The sequence below is a fragment of the Mizuhopecten yessoensis genome, unplaced genomic scaffold (assembly GCF_002113885.1).
Source record: "Mizuhopecten yessoensis strain PY_sf001 unplaced genomic scaffold, ASM211388v2 scaffold10599, whole genome shotgun sequence".
NCBI lineage: Eukaryota > Metazoa > Mollusca > Bivalvia > Pectinida > Pectinidae > Mizuhopecten > Mizuhopecten yessoensis.
In genome coordinates, this window is record NW_018408627.1 from 213,463 (window position 1) to 229,079 (window position 15,617).

Consider the following 15,617-nt stretch of genomic DNA (forward strand, 5'->3'; position numbering starts at 1 on the left):
ACGAGTTTTTGAGTATGTAAAAATCCAATCCTGAGAGTTGAAATTTCTCTTTATTTTTCTTCAACACTTTCCTATCGTAAAAAAATACTTGTGAGTCCAGTGCACCTTACCATCATTAAAAGCGCATGGAACATGGGGCAAGTTACTATGAATACGCTGCATGAAGTGATGTCGGAATAGTGACGAGAAGAAGACATTTCCAGAATAACAGCACTGCGGGCTGTCTTTACTCAATGTATGTATAGACAGCTTTATCTTTTTCTCTAGCGAAAACGGTTATACACCTGTAAAGTGGGGGAGAATATCTTGTCTAAAAGGTGATATCGGACATTAAATATGACGTCAGAGATACTGTATCAAATGATACTTCGTAAATCGATATTCAGAATATTACTATTTCTAATATCATATATCCATATACTCGTCAAACAAAAACTATAGTAAAAGCAAGTAAGGACGGAAGTACCAAAACCCTAGACACTGTTTATACAGCTAACGGTAACGAATTTAATGTGGACACAACTTCTAAGCTAGGTGGCATACAAACGGATAAACAAGACCTCAGTCCTAATAACGCACGAAATAATAGAGAATGAGTCGGGGTTCGATGTCTTTGTTAAGAACTAATTACGCCGCGCGAAAGAGTGATAAACCTTACAAGCAGGGAGGATAACCGCTGATAATGAACAGCAGCAGTAATTAACGAAACCACTGAACAAGGAACCATGGACAGTGTGGAGGGAATACCGTGACAACCTATTTGGGAGAAGCCAGAGTAGTTGACAGACTAGCATGCCATAACGCAAAAGGTATCGGTATGGTCGTGAAAATGTAAAACAAAAGCTGTAGGGAAGTTTAGAAAGAAAATTATTCCATTTTTACGAAAGTGAAAAAAATAAATATAACACCAGAAATACTTTCAATGTCGAAGGGATTACAAACGTAGCAGTCCCCTTCCTTAAATAAATAGGAAAACAATCCTGAAGTGTCCATAAAACCGTTCCTTGAACTCCAAATCGATAAAACTGGGCTAAAATATGCAGACAGTGTGATTAACCAAGGAATGTAGACAGTTTGATTGATAAAAGAAATAAGTTTTGGCCAGCATACAACACTATGGAGTTATGGTTATTACAAGGAATCGCTATTTAATATGAACAATAAGCCGAAAGATAGAAATAGGAGCCTTTCAACAAAGATGATAATTCAAATCAATAATTCATTTTACTAACACCATACTGAATGCTGAACATTTCGGAACGGTAGCTGCCAGTCTGTGGAATAGCTGATCATCCGTTAGTAGAAAGACGAACCCTTTACTTTTATGTGGTAACGCTTGACTGGGGGATTACAAAAAAAACAGCAATGAAACGCTGTTAAATAAATAACCTGGAAATACAACGTTTTACAAAGTGTGGTCAACGAGAAGAATACCCGATCAGACAATGTAATTAACGCTGTAACAGTTTATCATGATAAATCATCAATTTCCTCCATTCAATTTCTCACGTATTTCTGAATCAGCGACTATAATTATATACGAAATAGGTCAAATTGACACTACACCTACATAATGACGACCTCGGCGACAGATAACCAGGAAAGGTATAGAAACATACTACCAACACACGTAGTCGGTATGGTATTAATCGTATGTAGTTGTGTCTGCAGAAAAAGCATGTTATTGGTCCATCTTTGTGTCAACACTACTACACCTTCTTGTAAGGTAGGAAACCCTACCGTTACGTTTTTTGAAATTTATCACGATTGTATATTGCAATCTTTTAGAATACCGACGAACGATAAGGATACTGACTTGCCTCGTTTATACTGAGTTACGAACTTCACATGATTCTTTATTAGGTCTCACACAACTAAATCAGCCAATCAGTAAGTGTTTCATACGATTGTAATTCCTACCTAAAATTTGTACCGGTTTAATACAGTGCCTCTGAGTAGTTTAAATAGGTAAGTGTTGACATATTTTATAGTGAATGAAATTTACAGATATTGAACTTTGGAAAAACGTATAGTTTTAGTAGATTTTAATATGTGATGGCGGATTGTTATAGGGTCAAATGTCAGGGGTGGGGTGGGGGGGGTTGTTAACTTCCCTAAGCAGACGCCTGTAGCGCTCTTATAAGCCACCAAACCCGCCAGAAATGTCTTTTGAAGCCTTTGTCATGTATGTATCTGTGAATCTAGGCAGTTGTCAATAGTGTTGAACTTCAAATATTAACGCTATCAGCTTAAAATCTTAGTAATAACATATAGTAAATGATTTAGGAGTGCGAGTCCTTATAAACACCCCTTTATCGCTGGCTATTAGAAATGCTCAACCAAGCCATTATCCAAACGTCTCACTACCATTCTAAGTCCCATTAGTGTGACTTGTGGTTTTGTTGTCACTATCCGAGATCTCGATGCGAGGACGTGACATTACTTGGGCTCGACATAGATTCACTTGATGGGTGTCGTCGATGAAGCAGAAGACGCTTACCCTTCCAGAACACCTAGTCCTATTTTCTTTGTACTTCTTGAATGGTACCTAAGTAGTTCTTTCTGTAGTTCGTATCGATTTCAATTTTGAATTCGAATTGTGGCTTTGTTGACACTTCGGTATTCTCGGTTTTGTTGACACGTCGGTATTCTCTTGTTTTTACATAGTTTATCTACACACATAGTCGGAATGGCTATCCTTAATATAGGGTTGGAACTAATTTGGGTGGACCCGAGGCTGTTGATAATGAAAATTCTGACAAATTCGCTGACTTTCTCAGTGCTAGAATAAATCAACACATAACTCTCGCATTCAAGAACACACAGCATCAATATGGTGGAGATGAACTTTATCTGGGATGCATCATCGTGACAAATGTCTTCGTGAAGTCAATGACATTGATGTAAACTGACCAGGTTCATTTGATGTTCTTTTCCACTATTTGTCAGAGGGTGATTATCTGTTCAGCACCAGATCATCCCTTCCTAAATCTGGTTTGTTTTTTGTGTAGTCATGGCTGAAATTCAGTTGAGGATCACTTGAGACTGGTTTCTGACAGCAATATCATTCCTCTTCAGTTATTGCAGTTTGACAGGTCTTCTTTCCTGTAGCTTTACTATCATGCCAGTCTTCCAGAAAGTTGACATGGGAAGGAGGAGGGGGCGGGGCTGCCACTATTCTCTCTGTTGTCAATTAAATCTTGCACCAGGATAGGTTAAGCTTGGAGGGAGAAGAATTTGTCCTGTATGCGTAGTTCGATAGCTTATTTTCTGATATACTTAGGTGTCTCCGTTCAGCTGCCTTCTTGGTCACGTAGACATCTGTTTACGTCACAGACGACCACTCACTTCCGGCCAGGTATGACTTGTCGCTCAGACGTCCCGTTAGTACAATGTATGAAAGTAGGGGCTCTACTCATACACACTTACTGATCATGCCAAATGAAACCGAAATATTTACCCTAGTAGACGAAGTGCTATATAATCACGGCCGTTACTTACCCCTCTACATGTAGTTCATTTAATCCGAGATCGCCAAAGCTAGAAATGGAAGCCTGGAGTTTGATGTACGTGACGTAATCAGGAATGATTTGACCAGAAATCGGAGCTCCGACCTCTAAAAAAGTCCTAAATGCTGGTAGACGCAATCGCCGCATATCCCTAACGTACACAGTGAAATACAGAAGTTTAGCTATAGTGTGTCAATACTGGCTTAAAAGCTGTTATAGGAAGTTCAATATGTATTATTTGTTATGTCGTGTGTGGTGAAAAAAACTGCAAACAGTAGACTAGCAATATCCTGAAAACTGACACAGCTTATAAGGGCGTTCCCTTAGTTAAGTTTTCCCGTTCTCATAAATAATAATTACATGATCTTGTATAGTCCTCACTGGGTCTTCATCATATTGGCAATACAATTTTGGAATGGATGTTTATGACTACATTTATATTTATATATGTGTGTTTTTGGGAAGGGAAGAGTCTTCATACGCAATTTTGCATCAATATTACGTTTCATAAAGCCATACGGCTTCACTAAAATTAGGAATTTAGGAAAAGAAATGTCAACCCTTGTCATCCTTAAGCATTAATTACCGATGATAAATATTGCTGATTGCACATCAACTTGTGAATTGTGAACAAAACGTATAATTGACAAATTGTTTACGATATGACGTGTAACATAATCGTGAAGGGCGTCCCAGGAGGATATGGTGGAGAAGATTGGATCGGTGACACAACACAGATAATTGTCGAGCGTTCAAACGAGGCCGTTGTAAGCCTGTTGTTAAATCTCATTTGATTCGTGTCACAAAACACGAGAGAATTATTCAGAATTATTGCATCCCCAGATGACAGTTAGAAAACAAATTTCTAGTTATCTTCCAAACAAATGCCAACATGTCCACTGTTGATGACATTGTACGCCGGGTCGACAAACATTAATAATTGTGAGAAACTATCATTATTGTTATTAAAACACTGACTGGAATTAAAACAGAAGGAAATAATAATGGTTTCATATTTCACACTTAGAACTTGCCTCTGGCAAATTGTATCGAGGGCACAGAATCCGTGAGTACTGATTAAATTGTCGACATATTGTACAACAAATAGGAACATATTGTACAACAAACAGTAACATATTGTACAACAAACAGGAACATATTGTACAACAAATAGGAACATATTGTACAACAAACAGGAACATATTGTACAAAAAACAGGAACATATTATACAATAAACAGGAACATATTGTACAATAAACAGGAACATATTGTATCAGAAACCGGAACATATTGTACAACAAACAGTAACATATTGTACAACAAATAGGAACATATTGTAAAACAAACAGGAACATATTGTACAAAAAACAGGAACATATTATACAATAAACAGGAACATATTGTACAATAAACAGGAACATATTGTATCAGAAACCGGAACATATTGTACAACAAACAGTAACATATTGTACGACAAACAGGAACATATTGTACAACAAATAGGAACATATTGTACAACAAACCGAAACATATTGTACAACAAACACGAACATATTGTAAACAAACAGGACCATATTGTACAACAAACAGGAACATAATGTACAACAAATAGAAACATATTGTACAACAAATAGGAACATAATGTACAACGAATAGTGACATATTGTACAACAAACAGGAACATATTGTACAACAAACACAAACATATTGTACAACAAACATGAACATATTGTACAACAAATAGGAACATATTGTACAACAAACCGGAACATATTGTACAACAAACACGAACATATTGTAAACAAACAGGACCATATTGTACAACAAACAGGAACATAATGTACAACAACAAAAAACATAATGTACAATAAATAGGAACATAGTTTACAACAAATAGGAACATATTATGCAACAAACATGAACATATTGTACAACAAATAGGAACATATTGTACAACGAATAGAAACATATTGAACAACAAATAGGAAAATATTATACAACAAACAGGAACATATTGTACAAAAACAGGAACATATTGTACAACAAATAGGGACATATTGTACAACAAACAGGAACATATTGTACAAAAAACAGGAACATATTATACAACAAAAAGCAACATATTGTACAACAAACAGGAACATATTGTCCAACAAAGAGTGACACATTGTTCAACAAATAGGAACATTATGTACAGCAAATAGGAACATATACATATTGTAAAAAAAAATCATCGACATATTGTACAACAAAAAGGAACATATTGTACAACAAATAGGAAAATATTGTTCAACAAATAGGAACATAGTGTACAACAAAAAGGAACATATTGTACAACAAAAAGGAACATATTGTACAAAAACAGGAACATATTGTACAACAAATAGGGACATATTGTACAACAAACAGGAACATATTGCACAAAAAACAGGAACATATTATACAACAAAAAGCAACATATTGTACAACAAACAGGAACATATTGTCCAACAAAGAGTGACACATTGTTCAACAAATAGGAACATTATGTACAACAAATAGGAACATATACATATTGTAAAAAAGATCATCGACATATTGTACAACAAAAAGGAACATATTGTACAACAAATAGGAAAATATTGTTCAACAAAAAGGAACATAGTGTACAACAAAAAGGAACATATTGTACAACAAAAAGGAACATATTGTACAACAAACAGAAACATAATGCATAACAAATAGGAACATATTGTTCAACAAATAGGAACATACTGTTCAACAAATAGGAACATAGTGTACAATAAATAGGAACTTATTGCACAACCAAGAGGAACATATTGTACAACAAAAAGGAACATATTGCACAACAAACATGAACATATTGTACAACAAATAGGAACATACTGTTCAACAAATAGGAACATAGTGTACAACAAAAAGGAATATATTGTACAATAAATAGGAACTTATTGCACAACAAAGAGGAAAATATTGTACAACAAACATGAACATATTGTACAACAAATAGGAACTTATTGCACAACAAAGAGGAAAATATTGTACAACAAACATGAACATATTGTACAACAAATAGGAACTTATTGCACAACAAAGAGGAAAATATTGTACAACAAACATGAACATATTGTACAACAAATAGGAACATATTGAACAACAAATAGGAACATATACATATTGTAAAAAAATCATCGACATATTGTACAATAAATATGAACATATTGTACAACAAATAGGAAAATATTGCACAACGAACGGGAACATATTGTACAACATCCAGGAACATATTGTACAACAAACAGTAACATATTGTGCAACAAATCGGAACATATTGCGTAACAAATAGAAACATATTGTACAACATACAGGAACAAATCGTACAACAAACAGGAAGAGATTGTACTACAAATATGAATATATTGTACAACATATAGGAACATATTGTACGTTAAATAGGAACATATTGTACAACATATAGGAGCATATTGTACAACAAATAAGAACATATTGTACAACAAACAGGAACATATTGTACAACAAATAGGACGATATTGTACAACAAACAGGACCTTATTATACAACAAATAGCAACATAGTGTACAACAAAAAGGAATAAATTGTACAATAAATAGGAATTTATTGCACAACAATGAGGAACATATTATACAACAAATATGAACATATTGTACAACAAATAGGAACATATTGTACAACAAATAGGAACATATACATATTGTAAAAGAATCATCGACATGTTGTACAACAAATATGAACATATTGTACAACAAATAGGAAAATATTGCGCAACAAACAGGAACATATTGAACAACAAAAAGGAACATATTGCACAACAAATAGAAACATGTTGTACAATTTATAGGAACATATTGTTACAATATATAGGAACATATTATACAACAAACAGTAACATATTTTACAACAAACAGGAACAGATTATACAACAAATATGAATATATTGTACAACATATAGGAACATATTGTACATTAAATAGGAACATATTGTACAACATATAGGAACATATTGTACAACAAACAGGAACCTTTTGTACAACAAACAATAATATATTGTACAACAAATAGGAACATATTGTACAAAAATTATGAACATATTGTACAACAAACAGGAACATATTGTACAAAAACAGGACAATATTATACAACAAAAAGCAACATATTGTACAACAAAAAGCAACATATTGTACAACAAACAGGAACACTATGTACAACAAATAGGAACATATACATATTGTAAAAAAATGATCGCCATATTGTACAACAAAAAGGAACATATTGTACAACAAATAAGAACATATTGCACAACAAAAAGGAACATATTGTAAATAAATAGGAACATATTGTACAACAAAAAGGAAGATATTGTAAATAAATATGAACATATTGTACAACAAAAAGGAAGATATTCTACAACAAATAGGAACATATACATATTGTAAAAAAATCATTGACATATTGTACAACAAATATGAACATATTGTACAACAAATAGGAAAATATTGCACAACAAACAGCAACATATTGTACAACAAAAAGAAACATGATGTACAACAAATAGGAACATATTGTACAATTTATAGGAACATATTATACAACAAACAGTAACATATTGTACAACATACAGGAACAAATCGTACAACAAACAGGAACAGATTGTACAACAAATATGAATTTATTATACAACATAAAGGAACATATTGTACAACATAAAGGAACATATTGTACAACATATAGGAACATATTACACAACGAACAGGAACCTTTTGTACAACAAACAGTAATATATTGTACAACAAATAGGAACATATTGTACAACAAACAGGAACATATTGTACAACAACAAAAAAACATCGATATAGTATACAACAAACGGCACTTTGGTAAAAAGTATAATTGTGTGACATGACATGTATACATTGGAGATGTTTCCCACACGTATGTTACAGTAAACATTTGAGTTGTTTCCCACACGTATGTTACAGTATATATTGGAGATGTTTCCCACACGTTTGTTACAGTAAACATTGGAGATGTTTCCCACACGTATATTACAGTATACATTGGAGATGTTTCCCACACGTATGTAACAGTAAACATTGGAGATGTTTCCCACGCGTATGTTACAGTAAACATTGGAGATGTTTCCCGCACGTATGTTACAGTATACATTGGAGATGTTTCCCACACGTATATTACAGTATACATTGGAGATGTTTCCCACACGTATGTTACAGTATATATTGGAGATGTTTCCCACACGTTTGTTACAGTAAACATTGGAGATGTTTTCCACACGTACGTTACAGTATATATTGGAGCTGTTTCCCACACGTATGTTACAGTAAACATTGGAGATATTTAACACACGTATGTTACAGTAAACATTGGAGATGTTTCCCACACGTATCTTACAGTAAACATTGGAGATGTTTCCCACACGTATGTTACAGTAATCATTGGAGATGTTTCCCACACGTATGTTACAGTAATCATTGGAGATGTTTCCCACACGTATGTTACAGTATATATTGGAGATGTTTCCCACACGTTTGTTACAGTAAACATTGGAGATGTTTTCCACACGTACGTTACAGTATATATTGGAGATGTTTCCCACACGTTTGTTACAGTAAACATTGGAGATGTTTCCCACACGTATATTACAGTATACATTGGAGATGTTTCCCACACGTATGTAACAGTAAACATTGGAGATGTTTCCCACGCGTATGTTACAGTAAACATTGGAGATGTTTCCCGCACGTATGTTACAGTATACATTGGAGATGTTTCCCACACGTATGTAACAGTAAACATTGGAGATGTTTCCCACGCGTATGTTACAGTAAACATTGGAGATGTTTCCCACACGTATGTTCAGTATACATTGGAGATGTGTCCCACACGTATGTTACAGTAAACATTGGAGATGTTTCCCACACGTATGTTCAGTATACATTGGAGATGTGTCCCACACGTATGTTACAGTAAACATTGGAGATGTTTCCAACACGTATGTTACAGTATATATTGGAGATGTTTCCCACACGTTTGTTACAGTAAACATTGGAGATGTTTTCCACACGTACGTTACAGTATATATTGGAGATGTTTCCCACACGTATGTTACAGTAAACATTGGAGATGTTTCCCACACGTATGTTATAGTAAACATGTATGGCCCTTTGGACCTTTGGCTTCGACTTCGTAAAACATGATCAAATTCGGGAAAATAAAGAATCATGTTTCCCTTTCACAAAGTCAACTTGTATTTGATATCTAAATTAAACAATAACACAACAGTGAAGATGATCAAGTTTTCGTATCATTTTCGACATCTGCTTCATTCACTTGGAACTAAGGTCTGGTGCCTCTTGCTCACTTTCAAACTCAAAGCTCGAAACATTTAATTTCCTCGTCCTGTGATCAATCTTTAGACACGGCGTTATATAGATGGCGTATACAAATGCATCTCTACATTGGAGGTAACGCATAGGTACATGTAATACGACTAGTTGTCCAGTACAGTAACATAGCCGGAAAGGAGGGATCTTAGCTGTAAAGGAGCAATACTTGAATTGGTATTAAGAAAAGCTTAAACATGCTACAGATCAGTATGAATAGATCTCGTGTGTGTACCTTATTTGTTTAGCACTCTTTCATTTATCAAATATATTGAGACAACAACATTGAAACAAATCAAATAACGTCAGGTTCAAATGCTTCAGAAGTAAGAGTCAGCTCATACACCTTGATATGGGGTTTGTAGCTGGAATGGGCATAAGAAAGGGATGATGCACACTTGCCGTGTACAAGGTCTGGGTAGTGGAGGGGTCATACATCAAGATACTGGCTTATATAGGATATTGATGGTGGAGGGGTCATACATCAAGATACTGGCTTATATAGGATATTGATGGTGGAGGGGTCATACATCAAGATACTGGCTTATATAGGATATTGATGGTGGAGGGGTCATACATCAAGATACTGGCTTATATAGGATATTGATGGTGGAGGGGTCATACATCAAGATACTGGCTTATATAGGATATTGATGGTGGAGGGGTCATACATCAAGATACTGGCTTATATAGGATATTGATGGTGGAGGGGTCATACATCAAGATACTGGCTTATATAGGATATTGATGGTGGAGGGGTCATACATCAAGATACTGGCTTATATAGGATATTGATGGTGGAGGGGTCATACATCAAGATACTGGCTTATATAGGATATTGATGGTGGAGGGGTGATCCTACGTCATGAGACAGATATGTGGGGCGGTTGGCGTTACATGTTTTTTGTTTTTTTGTTGTTGTCGTTGTAATGAATATTTGTTATCATTATCTTTTGGTTCACACAAAGCCAGTACACCATGTTACATGATCATATATATCATTGCAATAGTAATTTACAGTTTTTTTCTACCATTACATGTACTTATTTTCTTGTTTCAGGTAAGTTGTTTTTATCTGTATAATTTGTAAGCTAAATATTCAATTCACGATGACACCTTCTATTGACGGTATACTAGACTTACATTTTGCAGATGTATATGTACCGTCTTATTATCAAAAAGCAGCAATTTAGCAATGTGCTATTGTTTTCGCCGGCGTAACCTAACATGACGTCCTTTGTACTTATACTTGTATTGCAAGAGCTATATTACATTTTACACATAGTAAGTCTGAGAAAGTTCTCCAAATGGTATTCACATGAATACAATGCCACAAAAGAGTACACACATTTTCATCTCTGTAGTTAAACAAAGTACATTTGTTATCATCTTATATACCAAATTTAAACAGACGCGTATTTATGCAAAGTATTCTGCGATATATTTTATACTGAACATTTTGTAAAATGACATCATGGTGTTACATGGTGTTACAATGTGGGATTAGTCCCGAATGGTTTCCCACGATTGATGCAATTCTTCCAAACGATGGTAATACAACTGTATTGCGGTCGTAGAGAATATATTATAACGTGAAAGGGAGTTGATAACTCCACCTTAGTCGTATAACATAACAAAAGCATCCTATAGTTACGGGGGGCTTCAATTTAGCAACTACGGAATGCTGATTACTTGACAAGGAATCGGTTAGTCGCTCGGTTTATGACGGAGGAAGACAACTAGCGGAGAAGCGGTGGTGTTACTTCCTAGACAATTCAAACAACACAACTTGACATGCTTGCTGTCCCAGGGGTACGGATTTGTTAGAGGTGCGCTGTTATGTACTTTGTCACGAAATATCAATCTTTTCCGCTGTAGACTCTCCAATATCTCCGAGATCAGCACGTGAGATCACGAGAGTTTCTTCAAATATTAAATTCTTAATAATGTATAAGCTAAAAGGTGTCGTGAAATCGAAAACCAAAACAGTTACCAGAGCTGAAACAAGATACATGGAACAACACAAAATGTCAAAGCCCAAACATCATTTTGAAACTTAGAGTTCCAAAATGACTCTTTTTGGATGTCAGATTATTGCCAGGAATTCAGACGAGTTCATAGAGAAGACAACTCATCTTTCATCAGAAAAAAATAATAAGATGATTGTGGGGAAAATGTTGTCTTGGAACTTCACATTAGTTTCCAAACAAGCCCCACTTAATACTTGTACTGACACGCGTGTACAAAATGTCATATATGTATCCTTTTTTTTTTTTTTTTTTTTTTTACATTATTTGATATAGCGCCCTATCTAGCTAACAGAAGCCACTCTAGAGCGCTTTACAGTACATAGATATACAATTTTAACACAGTCAATACAGTTAGCATATATATTAATCAATACAATATTGAGGAATTCGCAGGAGCTGCCTTATCAGACGCTAACTACTCGTCCTGTGTCACCTGACTAATATCTTCCTATGTGTGTATGCCTGTGTGTGTGCTGGAGATGTATTGTGTTTTGTTTGTAGTGGGACCGTGCTTCCAACGGTATCATTTATAGTGCCACCTCACTTGAATGCTACAGCAAAGATACCGCAACACCCACCCCAGTTCAATTTATACTCCACATGGGTTGCTGGAGTTGTGTAATATTCCATGCGTACGGCGACTTCGGGGATCGAACGCCGGCCGCCTGCTTGGAAGGCCGGAGTGTTAACCTCTCGACCAATCCACCCATTTATAACTGGTATCAATATACAACTTTTTTATAGCACCTTCCTTAATTTAAAGGAAATATATAGTGCAAAGCCACTTAATACTAGAGCCGCGGAGCTGTCCTACCCAACCAAGACCTTATAGCATTCTACAATAGGCTGGTGAAGATGAGCAACAAGGGCAAAATGACTCCCTTCAGGACAGAATCACATCCCTTCGTCTGTGGGAATCGAACCTACATGTTTGCTGTTATTAGCCTCACACACTACCAATTGTGTTATGTGGCATGGATACATGTATTTTCTGGTTTGTCACGTTAACAGTGTCCTTTGGGAGGATTCGGTTCTCTAGTTTTCTTACTTCCGGTGAGATTCGGTTCTCTAGTTTTCTTACTTCCGGTGAGATTCGTATTCTGCTTCACGAGTCAATACTGTGTAAATTGTCAAGTATGTGTTTGACATTAATCCGTTTAAGGTCAGCTAGTCAAAAAGTGTGCACATTGCTAGACTATAGTCAACGGTTTAATAGTGTTGTCAATCACCCGGAAATAAGTGTGTCCATTACTAAATAATATTGATGCAAAACACTCGAAAATGAAAACGGTTTATCGGGGGAATGCGAACAAATGTACGTAGTTTACTCAGTTTGTCTTAATTTACCGTACAGCGGTTCTATATTTGCATTTTTTCGGTGGTCGGGTTTTGCAGTGAACAGTAGACTCGCCTTTCACCAAGATGGCCGGGATTCGATTCCCCGATCGGACGTGATAAGTCATTGGGTCACCTGCTCGACAACGTGGTTTATCTCCGGGTACTCCGGCTTCCTCCCACATTAAGACCCCCGCGCGCTAACAGTCGGGCTAACAAGAGGGATTAATATAAGTTAAAATGACTTGCTTCACAATTGTTGTAAAATACATAAAGTTAATATTTATACCTTTCAATTTCCCGTATTTTCCAGATCCCCAGTCTGTCTTTAACTAACCGTATACAGACTTTCAGTGTGTCTGTGATTATCTATGTACAATTTGCCTGTCGCATGGACAACGTGTTGACGTGGGAGTCCGCCCGTATAAAATTTCGGGACACGCGAAGTTCCACAATGCAGACTTTATCGAGTAAAAGATTCACTTACGTTGTCGCTTATTACTTAGTAAATACACCATCATGTATGACTGTACACAAAGTATTCTAATCGAACGCGCCCCCTCATTGTAATTAGGTACCGCATTAGCCATAATCACAAGTCAAACAGGTCGCGGAACTGGAGTCTAACCTATCCATACACAGCAGCACGCACGTCATCGTTAAAACAAGTCTGTGATGTAACGATTTCTGATGTGACCGGGGAAATGTGTAGGGGGTATTCTACAACAAAAATTGGTACTGTTTTGTCTAATTAGACAAAAGATTTATCATTAACTGTAAATGTGACTATTGAACACATGGTATACATTACCGTCTGGGAAAACGGACAGTTAATTAATAAACTGAGGTGTTTTATCTGACAGGGGATCATCATCTTCACAAGGTTAAATTATATAAAATAGTTTCGATCTTTGAATAGCAAAAGGAAGGGGGGGGGATATACACACACCAAAGAGCTTTAAAAACGATTCAGTAAAAATTGCAGCATGTATCAGGGATATAGTTTGTGTAATATTGCGTTCGACGAACGGAGAGTAAATACATGGCTGAAAACTTTTTTTGGGCATATATGTTAAAAAGCACAACAAATGCTAAAACAAAATAAACTGAGGATGGAACTGCGAGAATGATAGGGTTCTAGGCTGACGCTACCCTTGTTGAGTTCTACAGCAAGATTTCCCAGAAGAATATGGACATTCATGTGAGAAGTGTTTCCCTCTTTTAGCTGACTTTTTTTTGTTTTCATTTCAGCGTCAATATACTGAAATTGCTCTCAGGACAGATAACAAAAATCTCACTAGTCATTCGGTTTCATATATCGACGATGTGCTGTCTTTAACTGAAGAGAAAATCATTCACCACGTCGACCGTTTACTCTTCTACCTCAGTCGCTTTCCTCTGTCTTTACTTACAACATGACCAACCGGGATGTACTTGATTTAATATTCAAGAGCTTGCTCCGAATATCATGGTTTTCGCGACGAGAACGTGACAGTACTTGGATTTGACCTATTTACATGATGGGTTTTGTCGATGAAGCAGGAGTTGCTTGCCCCTCCAGAACACTTGGCCTTGTTTCAAGGGTCTCCATGTAAATCTTCCTTTCATCGTTTTTAGTTCACTTTCTCAGGTTGTTGCCAAAACCACCGCTTACAAGAAAACAGTGGCAGTGAGTAAGCATCTGAAATAACATCTGAGAAACCTTTAAAACTTTAAAAAAAAATCCAAAACAAAGCATTCGGAAATAAAATAAATATAACCTACCATATTCTATACGAGAATGAACTGAGCACCATCATATCTTAAATGATCAACTCGAGATTGAAACCTAACACCATCAGATACAAAATTTCACACTTTCACATATGGTAGTCAGTCCGGGACTTTGACCTAAGTCCATCAATCTTAAACATATTCACTACGAGACCATCAAATCTAAAATAGCCAAAGCGACATAGATGAACTAAATACGAACATCGTATAAGGCATTGGGACGTTTTGGACTTAACTGAACTTAATGGAACAATGTGATAGCCATAGAGGGTACATATAAACACGCCCACATTTATTAAATCCCATTATTGTAGTATATTATTAAACTACGGAGACATAACATAACTTATAATTCATAATAAATAATAATAATATCCAATCTTTCCGTTCATTGTTACACTTTAAAATGTGACCTTTTTTGATCCACAGCAATCGCCAAGATACTCTTCACTTTTACGTATGACGTACTTGGTGTACAGAATCCTAAAGTGTATGGGTACTGGTTTATCTTGTTTAAGTGTATGGGTAC